Source organism: Cupressus sempervirens, chromosome 9 (genome assembly GCF_028749045.1).
Source record: "Cupressus sempervirens isolate cs-2001-9-10 chromosome 9, ASM2874904v1, whole genome shotgun sequence".
Lineage (NCBI taxonomy): Eukaryota > Viridiplantae > Streptophyta > Pinopsida > Cupressales > Cupressaceae > Cupressus > Cupressus sempervirens.
In genome coordinates this window covers 593039138-593051513 of record NC_143126.1, presented here as the reverse complement: position 1 = coordinate 593051513, position 12376 = coordinate 593039138, and the positions used below count along the sequence as shown (strand labels likewise).

At 36.3% G+C, this 12376-nt stretch overlaps 1 protein-coding gene across 4 annotated transcripts in view; it reads left to right on the top strand.

The window, feature by feature from the left end:
- LOC149540075 (uncharacterized) overlaps positions 1-9972 on the top strand; it is a 31788-nt gene extending 21816 nt beyond the window's left edge. For 2 of the 4 annotated variants that reach the window (XM_089801263.1, XM_089801264.1), the window contains one exon: positions 9525-9972. The gene's annotated coding sequence lies outside the window, so the exon portion shown is untranslated. Of the gene's footprint in view, positions 1-7412; positions 7566-7646; positions 8380-9524 lie in introns of those variants that run through there. The other 2 variants (XM_089801265.1, XM_089801266.1) reach the window with 2 other exon arrangements.
- The last annotated feature ends 2404 nt before the right edge of the window (positions 9973-12376 follow it).

The following is a 12376-nucleotide window of genomic DNA, read 5'->3' as shown; positions in this document are numbered from 1 at the left end:
AGTGGCATAATGTGTAGTCATATTGTCAAATTTACTTTAATAGTAATTTCTTGTCTCTTCAAGCACTATAGAGTGGTACATGTTGGTTTTAAAATTCTACCTTATTTTAGAATTTGGTGCCACAAAGCTATAAATTTCTTTAGAAAAATAAATAGGTCAAAATTTTCTCGCACAGAATTAGGTTTTTGATTTTGAATAGGTGATGGAGTGCATTTGCAAAATACTATAGAGTGGAGCATGTTGATTTTCATTTGGATGGGTAGAAAGAGGGTTGCACTTGTTTGGACATTTATGGGAGCCTGAAATTCGTGATGTAATTTTGTGAGCATCTCGATGAATTGGAAAGCAGAAACTTGAGGGAGTGCATGCTTTTATGTGACTTATAATATGATTGTACAACTGATTATTAAAATTTGCACTTCCTAATATAGGTTTTCAAGGTTGTCATAGTTTGGGCTGTGAAAAAGACATGTACAAAAATTGTCTTTAATGAGAACGCAATTGATATGCATGCGAGACTTGGAGTCTTGGTCTAGTGACAGTTGATTATAGATAGATGGCCATGATTATGTTGTCATGGATGTTCATGTACTTTTGACCATTGATATGGCATAATCATGTATGGGATTGACATGCATTGGTGTGGTTAAATATTAGAGAGTTTTCTTATCGCTTAAATTGTACTTGATACTGGATTTCTTGAAAGATCAGACTTGTTTGCGGTATGATGTTGAGTATGGAGATCTATAGATTGTATTCTTGGTTATCTGAGTTTGTAGATTCCATATGTGATGGTGAGTTTGCATGTTATATGATTAATGATCTAAAAGTTATGTAGCTGTGTGGATTGGCCACCAATTCAGTCGTATTAATATCTACATGGCTTTTCAAGTTGTTGCATATTTGGTTAGCTGGCAATATTCTTGGTCATTTGTGCATTTGTTTGTTGGATTGAGATCAAAGGATGGATGATTATGTAGCTGTGTGGATTGGCCACCAATTCAGTCGTATTAATAGCTAGATGGCTTTTCAAGTTGTTGCATATTTGGTTAGCTGGCAATATTCTTGGTCATTTGTGCATTTGTTTGTTGGATTGAGATCGAAGGATGGATGATTGAAGTGCTTAGCTAATCTCTCATGGGGAATCATAACGTGTTGTTTATCACGATGTCATAATTAGCTTAGTTACAAATTTTAATGGGGGATTTTACAATGATGTTTGGTGGTGGTTTTATCTTCTTAGGTGGAAAGCACAGACAACCTACAATTTGGACTTTTTTGATAAGAGCTTTATATATGGTTTTAAGGATTGTAATTAACTATGCCTCAACAAATTTCTTTATTGTGATTGGAATTATTGTTTATCTTTAAGCAACTTGACACAAACCCTGCATCTCTATGGCTTTGTAAATATTTGTAATAGTTCTATTGGTCTATTTTAATTCAAAATTTCAAAAATATTAAATTAAGTAGTTTCTCATGGAGACACATCCCTCAGATTTTCGAAGCCATGTGCAAGAATGGGGATGTCTTAGAGATGTGATAAGAAGGATAAAATGATTTCTTGTAAATCGCTCCCATAGAGGCCCATCCCTGAGACTGCTTTGCAGATACAAGGAGTTTCCACTATCCCTAGAATGGCAAGCGAATGTAAAGATGTCCCTCAACCATTCAAGGGAGCAAGAAATCCCCCACATTATTTTAGAAAATCTCTTTCCACTTCAAAATTATTTGAAAAATAAACATATAACCCTAAACATGAACTTAAAAGGGGGCCATTGAACTTCACCTAAAAAGCACCAACTCATACTTTATTGCAATATCCAGCAAAATATTAACATCTAAAATAATTGCCTATGCTATAGTCTGTGATCTTGAAGGCTTTAATTTGTACTTGGTGACAAGGGCTCTAATCTCGGTTAATGTTTCCCGAGCCCACAATCAAATCCCTGCTCAAGTTTTATAAATCAAAGAGAGATTGTTTTGGAGTTTGGACTGCATTATGTTAAATCTTGAGTAATTGAATTCTATCAATTAATGATTTAATTATTTGTTTGCAGTCTTATTTCCCATTCCGAATAGTGTTACCATTGTTACAATCAAGAAAAGTGAGTACAATGATCTTAGTGAAGATTCTTAGTTGTTACACATTAACATTGGCACTGCAAGTAGTTGTGGTTCTCTTTGTCAAATTCTATTTTCTAGTGAATCCCTGAGGAACATGCTGAAACTTGTCATTTATGTTATAAAAATTATCAAATCAAAATTTGGCTCTACATATTTATTTCATGACTAATGCTGGAGCCTGGTGCTCTAGTTTGAGATGATGAATGACAATTTTGTATTTGAATAGACAATTGCAGGAAACAATGTGAGAATTCACTCAGATTGTGTACAGCATGCCTGATATTGAGATATTGGACAGTGCAAAGATGATCTTACAAAGTGATACCAATTTCCTTCAACATAGGATGGAATCATTTTAAGATTCATTGTATCTGATAGAAACTGTGATGCAGCTGTGCAACTTTGTATTAAGTTTGGTTTCTTTTAAAAAGATTTGCAGCATCTTGTACTGGGTTTTGTTATTTACTTTATATATTATATTAATAGCTGTATCTGCATGGTATTGGCTAAATAGCAAACTAAAACATAAAATATATAAAGAAAGTTTGAAATACAAAACAAAGTACCCCACCAATAAGATATAGGTTTTTAGTTTGTTGTTTAGACGTTGCTGTACCCACACTGGCTGCCCACAGTCTCTCAAGTTCAATTTAATGATTGAACATTCTTAATGTATTCACTTGCCATGACAGAGAGCACGAGGAGCATTCACAATAGGGTTCACCGGAAGTGCCTTGGAAGTCTATCCTTTTTAAAGCCAAAAGGCAGTACCCTTTGTACCCCTTTGGCCCCATGGGACTACACGGTCTTATGCCATTAGGTGGTGTGCCTAAAAGATGATCCCATCACTGTTCCCTTACTTGTAATTCCCTAGTTTCTTTACCATGGCTGGTTACAGCAGTCAGAAAGTATAAATATGTGCATATCCTAATCACATGCTTCCTATTGTCCATATATTAGATCAAATCATAGACAGTGGCGCATTGAGAATCAGCAATATATCTATTATGTTATGTCGGATATTATATTTACTATCTCCATATATTAAATCAAATCATAGATGGGACACATTAAGAATCAGCAATATATCTATTATCTTATGTCAGATAATCATAAACAGCAATGCATATTAATTCAGAAGTATGTACACATGCAATCATATTCCTAGAATGTATATACAATTCAGTAGTGAGCAGTCATAAACAAGATTCATTATGCTATATATATATATATATATATATATATATATATATCACAAGAAACTCATGTTAAAAATCACAGAGTAACATATTATATGAGTGAACTGATTTATGCTTTATTTTATTACCAATATCAGCTTTCTCTCCTTGATATCCCTTTTGGACTGCTGGGTTCCATTCTTTATATATCTCCGTGGATGGCAGAGTCTTTTGATCGCTCCTAAGGACACAATTGCTGGACTTATCTCTTTGTTTGTTTGGTGATGCCTCTTCATAAATGCACCTTTTCCTAATGTTGATTGATTTGTTTTCTCCTTTCACAATTATTTATGTTCTTTGCCAACCGATTTGGAACTATCTAATCGTGTAGGTAATACAAGCTGTTGTATGATGCAATTGGGGAAACATGCACGATTATTGAAATTGTGACATCTTTTCATTCGTAAGCCAGTTTTGTAACGTGGTTCTACTATCAGATTGAGGGCATGACAGTTCTACCCTCCCAAATTTGCTTGTCCTCAAGCAACTTTAGATTCTGATGATCAAATATATCAGCTACTCTTCAAGTTGCATCTTCACTAGGCAGAACTTTCCACTTGATGAGGTTCTCTTAAAAGTCTTTTTGAAGTTCCTTTTCTCATACATTAAGTATTGTCTATAGTTCCAAGATCAATTTGCCTTCATCATCAAGTGGTGGTGATTGTGGGAACGGTATGATATGTTGTCCTAACACCTTTTTAAGGTGAGATATGTGAAATACACTGTGATTTCTACTATTTATGGGTAGTTCCAACTTGCAAGCCTTTTCTGCGATCTTTCTCTATTTAATATGGCCCATAGAACTGAGGCTTATTTGACCTTGAGTGATGATTGTTTGTATGGCTGCAACCTCAAAGGACCAAATCGCTGACCTCAAATGTCCTTCACTTCTCTTCATATGTCCATACACCTTTTGTGGGTTCTGTGCTTGGTGGAGATTCTTCTCAAGGGCATTCATGATATCCACATTTTTCTGTATGAAGCTCCTAGCCCCCAACTCTTGCCTTTCTGAAGGGGCTCATCCTTCTAGACATATGGTGGGTGGTATTATAACATTACTCCCCCATATTAAGCCACTTAATCCTTGCACTCTGTTGTCCCGTGACATAATTCATTAAATACCCTTCCAACCATTGTTGATGATTTCAGTTTGTCCATCAATTTGTAGATGATAACTAGTGCTGTGAGTTAACTGTGTTCTTTCTAGTTTGAATAGTTCTTGCCAAAATAGACTGAGGAAATGGTTGTCTTAATCGCGCACAATATTCTGTGATAGTCTATGCAATCTGAAAATTTCTTTAAAGAAGACTTTTACCACTCAAGGGGCTTTAAATTCTGTTGATATAGCTATTTAGTGTGCATACTTGGTTTAGTGGTCAACCACCACATAGATGCAATTTTTTCCGTGTACATTATGCAGGTCTTTATGAAGTCCATAGACATCCTCTCTCATTTCTGATCAGGTATGAGGGCTGCAGTCCTGCTGGGTACGTATCTTCCTTATTGTTTCTTTGGCACACCAGACATGTCCAAACATAGTTTAACACATCTCCTTTAAGGCCGTTCCATGAGAATCTCTCTTTGATCTATTTGTAAGTGGTGTAATACCCATGACGTCTAGTTGATGGATTGTCATGGTAGTTGCATAACATTTTCTTTTTCACTCTCGACCTTAGTTTGATGTATATGTGGTCCTCACAGAGAAGGAGGTCATCGATAACCTGATGTTTCCATTATGATTCTAGTATAGACTGACATGCAGCTTCTGTCTTTTATTCGAGTAATAAAACCCCAAATGAGGTGGTGAATTTCACCTCTTGCTATTAGTGCTAAAATTTGTATAAAAAATATCCTCTTAAGAGATACCTTTTGCGAACTTTATTTGTTTTTAAATTAATGTCATTCCCTGTTCAAATTCATGCACTTCTTGATATTGTCTTATTTGTCAATGGTATATGATTCAAAGGCATCTGTGCAATGCATGCAATGCAAGCTCTGCTAGTCAGCAGAAAATGCTCGAAAGTTTTGAATAGCTTGTTGTTATGGCAGTTGATGTGGATGTGTTTTTGTCAGATAGTAACAAGGATGTGTTCATGTTGACTTCAATGCTCATGAATCGATGAACCTATATTATTTCATGGCTTCTTCAGTGTGGTGACGCCCAAGCGCCTCTCAATCATCTTGGGAACGTCTGCATTCCCAGTTGATGGACGAACATAGAAGTGTGGATCAATTTTAGTAGAAAACTGAGATCGCAAGGAGGGTCGATCCTTGACCACACTGGTGGCTGCCACCCCCAGACCACACCCCTCCCCTCCTTGCTTTCGAATTTTAAAACACCCATTCTCAGTCGATGGACGAATATAGAAGTGTGGATCAATTTTGGTAGAAAACTGAGATCACAAGGAGGGTCGACTCTTGACCACACTTGTGGCTGCCACCCCAAGACCACACCCCTCCCCCTCCCTGCTTTCGAATTTTAAAACACCCAAACAAAATTGATGGGGGAATTGTGTCGAATCAAGTTGATTTATTATAACCACTTTACTGAGCTCCAGTGATGAAGTGTTTGCCTGGAGGGACAATTAGAGGCCTCCCTTCACTACATTTGACATTTTGTACTTGTTTTGATTTAATGCTACTCATTGGAATCATCTTTATGGTATTTTTGATATAATAGAAATCTTCCATTTGTTGATTTGACAACTTTTATCTAGTATTCTAATTTCTAATATTATTTAATATTCAATGTTCATTGTTCAAGTATTTAGTGTTTGCCATTTGCCATTTTGCTATTCTATTTCTTATACTGTTATACATCTTTTCACAACTAGCATTTCAAGTACTATATGTATGGTTTATAGTAAATATGTTGAGTTTATAACAGTGATAGCATACTGGTCTGAGAGTGCAGTCCACACCTAGTCTTCTTCCTTCTAATATCATTTAAGGCATTATATATATATATATATATCTTACACCTCTTATGATGGACAGGGATTTTTGGGATATATTAATGTTAACACTAACTTAACATATTATGTTAGTTTTTGTTTATGGTTATACATCTCCATTAGTTGCCGATTTCTGGGAGAGGAGTATGAGCCAACCTAGAGAGGGTCATGTCCCTTTGAGGGACATGCCCTTTGGTCATGATATTAAAGGTGGGTGTTATTGTAGTTTGAGGACACGCAATAATCACAAGTCTGCTCCCTCAAGCAATAATGCCTGTTTGAATATATTGCAGATATAAATAACATTCAGATCAGAGATAAAAGGTGATAACTCCTTACTTCAGAATATTAAGATCATATTCAGCAAGAAAAGAATACAAGTCTGAGATTTTAGTACAGAATTTGCAGAAACTTTACAAAATACAACACCGCCCCTTGACGCCCTCTGCAGCGTCCTCAAATTGAAGCCCTTTTACCCTGTTGTGGAAACCTGTCTTGCTGTCTCCTCATTGCCATATCCTCCAGGGGCTGTGTTACACCACCATAAGAATAACAATATAATCATAATGTAAACAAAAATTCAGGAGAATGAATTTAAGCAATATTTAACAAACAAGACCAAAAAAAAGATTTGGACTTATTATGCACTTTTAGAAAAACAGGGTAACAAAAGTTCGAGATTCGTTCAATTTTTTTGGGTTAGGTTTGGGTTTGTTTTGGGTTTTTCCATATAAGATTATGTGTGTGTGTGTGTTTGTGTACGTAAAAATATGGTGCAACAATTAAACTTATACACCACTATTCTCCACCACCACCTGGCATTGATTTAACCATTTCTACATATTTCCATAGCGGAGAGCGTCTGTCTATTTTTAAGCGGGAGTTTCTAGTGCTAGAAGCACTTGCAGTTGCAGCCATTTATTGAATCTACAAATGAGTTACAACACGTGAAAATAAATATTAAATAATTATAAACAAAAACTGTTTTTACTATAGAAAATGCATGGTTTATACAGTTATAACAAAAACAAAAATATTTTAGTGTTTCACTTCCCCATGTAACAAATACATCGTTCACTGCAAATTGAAGCAGAAAGGGGTTTAATCAAGAACCAAGTATGGAAATACAAACTTTGCAGCTATCGATGTTTTGCTGAGGATGGAGACAAAAACAAAGAAGAGATACCGAGTATCGCCTTTTGTTTGCAGCTATCGATGTTTTGCTGAGCACGAAAAGGCTTTGCAGGTGTTAACTTTGTTTTCTTCAGCTATTGCCTTTGTTTTCTTTGCAGGCGAGGGCTGAATATTGTCCTTGTTTTCTTTGCAGGCAAGGGCTGAGTATTGCCTTTGTTTTCTTTGCAGGTGAGGACTGAATATCGCAAGTTTACTAAAACACGGTGGATGGTGGTGGCGGTTGAGGTATCAATTGTTAAGAAAACACAGGAGTATCATGAGTTTAGCAAGTTGAGTGACCTAAAATGCGACCCAAAATACTATTTTAAAAGTCAACTTGACTCTGGCAGACCACATTCGCTCTGTGCTCGTTGAAGTCAATGATTGCCTGGCAAATTTTGCTGCAAAATCAACCGAGATTCGATTTGGTGAATTTGCAGCAAATGACACCGACAAAAAATGACTTTTGAACGACTTCAAACTTCGAATTGAATTTGAATTTGCTCTGAGACAACTTCCGAATTCCAATTTGCCTGAGCAAATATGGCAGCATTATGAAATATGTGATTGGGATATAAAATATTATGCATATTTATACTCTCTGACTGCTGTAACCAGCTATAGTAAAGAAGCTAGGGAATTACAAGTAGGGGAACAGTGATGGGGTCATCTTTTAGGCGCACCACCTCATGGCATAAGAGCATGGAGTTCCATGGGGCCAAAGGGGTGAATTAATATGCATTGCTGGTTATGATTATATGACTAAGATACTCGTTTAGATTTGGGTTTGGATGTTGGTTCGATATTTGGGTTCGAATTTGTTTTGGGTTTTGATCTGTACAAAACAATGTTTAGCAATTATATATATATGTGTGTGTGCACTTGTATATATATGTATATGTAAATACATGCAGCAACAACTAAGTTCATACACATCTATACTAGAAATAAAGCAACATAGAAAATACAGAACCTTATATTTTAATCTTTTAGCCCAGATGACATATTTTACCATTTAGCGGTCCATTTTAGACTTGAAGGGTTGGATTGACTAAAACAGACCAATTTAAAAAAAAAAATGTCAAAAAAATCACTTTTTTTGGCCGAATTTGGCCTGGGTTCTGCTGCATATTCGGGATTTTGCCATAAAAATGGCAAAATTCGTGCTGGGTCATCTGACAGAATTGGGGCAGATTATGAAGTTTTGCTTCACACTTTTGCAAGAATATGATAAGGACCAGACTCTGCAAGAATCAGGCCAGACTTTGGGGTTGCCAGGGAAGAATTTGGTAACATAGTAGATTGATAATAGTGTTCTTTTTAGCTAGGGCCAAGTACATGGCAATCGTCGTTCCCATGACATTATAATCAATCAATGGACATTACATTACAGTAAGATCCATTTCATCGAATTATTCCTATATCTTGTATATTGTACAGGAATAAATAATACAGAAAAAAAACCCCTTTAAGATCATATGCAAAATGTACGGTTGCAAAGTATAGGCATAACTCTTATACAACTATTCTAAGTTTGCAATAAATATATGCTATTTGTTGGTCTTCGCTTTCGCTACTGACAAGTTTTTTCAATAAGTGTACTTTATGTACTGCAGAAAATTACAAAGTTAAAGAATATATTTTGCCATCCCATTAATAAATGCTGCATATGGCCTCGTACTATTCACATTAAATATATGTTGTTCTTGGTTTTACTATTTAGCTGCTAACAATTTTTTTCAATTAGTGTGCTTTACATATTGCTTAATATTATAAAGTTAAGAAAAATATTTTTTGTTGCAATAATTAATGCTGCATATGGCGTCTTACTATCAAGTTATTAATAGATGTAAAAAATTATGTTGCTTACCGTTGGTCGTATCTTTAGCTACAGGCAAAACTTTTTTAAATTTATTTACTTTTTTTGGGTAAATATTAATTTCTCTATTTGAGTCAAGGCTGCAATGTGTCAAGCTTGCTGTTCTATTGTACAGGCTGCAAATGCGTTGACCTTGCTGTTGCTTCCTTGCAGGTTGTTCTTCGGTGCAACAATGACTTCTAATTCAATGTTTTGCAAACTTTGCAAATAAAATGGTAATTATGCCATTATGAATATTGCTTAAATCTCAGTTAGAGGCCAAGTGCTTGAAAATCACACAGGTAAACTTGGTGATTTTAAATCCCGCCTGTGAGCATCACCTAGATCTAATGAGTGCTAAGCGCTACATTTATTCTCATGAGAGATGGATTCATGTTGAATCACTACTCATGAAACATGGGTGAATGAGTTTGACTCAAAATCACATAGTTAAATCCTGATAGCAATATCACAATTTAAACATGTTTAGAAGCCAAAAATGCATTAAAAACAGGTGCATGATTTTGCAAAAAAAACCATTTTTTGAGGGGAAATTGGCAAACCTGCTCATTTCCAGAATTTTCTTATTAAATATAATTTTTGTTCCAATGATTTAAATTAATTGGCAAATCCTGAATTTGTTGATATTTGGGGTTGGAATTATTACAATAATAAATAATTGTCTATTATTAGTTAATGTTTAGCTATTGTAAATATGTAGTTAGGTTTAATTTGCTTTCGTTTTTTAGCTTTCTTAGTTAGAATAAAATGTTTCTATTCTTTGTGATCGTATTCTAAGGAAACATTGTTTTATTCTTTTGTATATAATGACCTTTCAGTCTTTGTTAATAACAAGCAAGTATTTACCAATTACTTCCATAAAATGGTATTAGAGCCTAGACTTTAAATTTATCGAAATTTTTTAATTTCTTTCGAAATTATTAGCTCCAAAAATTTCAAAATTCTTTCTGAAGTCTTTCATGGTTTTTTATGTGCTTCAAAATACTTGACATTGGCTAGGGTTTTTAAAAAACTAGTGTTTGCAAAATTGCATTTTTCTTCTAGTTCAAAATTGGACACGGTTGCAACTCGTGCTTTTGATCTCCTTTGCAAAATTGTTACTTTAATCTAAGAAATCACGGGTTTTCGTCCTCAGACGTCACAGGTTTCTAGAGTTTTGTTTGAAAGTTCATGTTTGTTGTTTTAGATTAAGGTAAAAGTAGGGTTTGAAGGGGCCCTGAAACCCTTTACATCTAAGAGAAACATAAACCATTAAGCACAACCAGGTTATAAAAGGACCTGAAACTAGCTAAACAACTAAATCAGGTTTTATAAGGACTTGAGACCAACATATGAGACTAGAAAAAATAACCAAAACAATATTGGAACTTGGAAAGTCAATAGACTGGAACAACAACGTGGAAAACCTCCCAAACTAGTTTTCAACGAACTAGTAATGCAACCAGTTCACCATCACAAAAAACTAGACATCATAAGGAAACAAAAGATTGTCCTTTTGATATGAATTTTCCCTTACCCAACCGAAGGACCCTATCTAAAGGGGGGGCGCGAAAGAATTAGACTTCTTCCGTTTAACTGCAATCCAACCGTCCTCAATCTTTGTAGCCTCAACAACCCAAGCCTTAGAAGATAAAGACTCGAGGAACCCAGGGGAAGCAGAAGCCGCAACAACCTCCGTGAGAGAATTAGACGATGTCTGACCCCTAGGAGGGACATCCGAACTAGGAGTAGAAACCAGAGCATCCACCTCCACCACCGGCTCGAAAAGAATGCAAACTTCAGCCACAGAATCCTCAGCAGCATCCAAGGAAAGTTCCACCAGAGCATCCTCCTTAGCCATCGGCTTGGAGCTAGCCTTAGCCTCAGAATCCTTAGGAGCAACCAAGGAATGTTTCACCATGTAGTGCTCAGAGGCCTTTGACCACCAAGAAGGTGGTCGCCTAGATTTGGAATTTCCAGCAACACAACGAGTAGCAACATGACTCGTCAAGTGGCATTTCCTGCATCGAAAAGGGATACTCTCAAAATCCAACAATTGTGTCCAAGAACCCCTCGGGGAATCCAAGCAAATTGCCTCAACAAGGCCCTTAAAAACATCCAAGTCTACAAGAAAGCGAGCATAGGTCGAGTGGAGAATATCCAAAGTGTCAGCATCCACATATAAGAAATCCCCAATAGCATTTCCAATAGTTTCAAAAACTAAATCTTGCCAAAGATGTAACAGAAGATTAGGGACCCAGACCCAAATAGGGAACTTATTAAAGGATTCCGAGAGAGGATCGAAATCCAAGTGCTAAGGTTTGGCCATGAGAGGAAATCTGCCCTCCCTAATAGGCTTTAAAGCACTTACAAGCGAAATGTGATAGGGACCAGATGAAATGGAAGCACCATGTAAACCAGCTTCATAGGCAGCCACGTTTGCAAAAGACCTACAACCAGAATCATGAGACCTTGGACGAGGCGCAAGAGACACAAGAGCCGAACGAGGGGCAGACGAAGCCCTATCCCCACCGGCAGATGCAACCAAAGGTGAGGTAGATAGAACATTGCCCACACTCACATCACATCCACCATTATCAACACCTCCACCCAAACGACAGGCGGGAGCAGAGATCGCAACATTTCCTGAAAGAGCAGGAGAACTATGCGCAGGAGATCCAAAATTTTGAATAGGAGCGGGGGCCATTGAGCAAGCACGCATGAAGATTCTTAGTTCATGTCTGTTGTTGTTGAGGCCTTTTTTTGTGATAAATTATGCTATATTCATGTTTTTTTCGAGTGTTTGTCAAATCGCAATTGAAGGGTGAAGAATCTACTCGTTTAGTGTCCATTCTTCCTCATTTGTACTCTCCTTGCAAAAAAGCCTCAATTTTGAAGAAAAAATGTCTGTTTTTTTGAGTGTGTCAATTCGCAATTTTAAGGGTGAAGAATCAACTTGTTTAGTGTTGATTCTTCCTCGTCTGTACTGTCCTTGCAAAAATGTCTTAGTTCTGAAGAAAAATGTA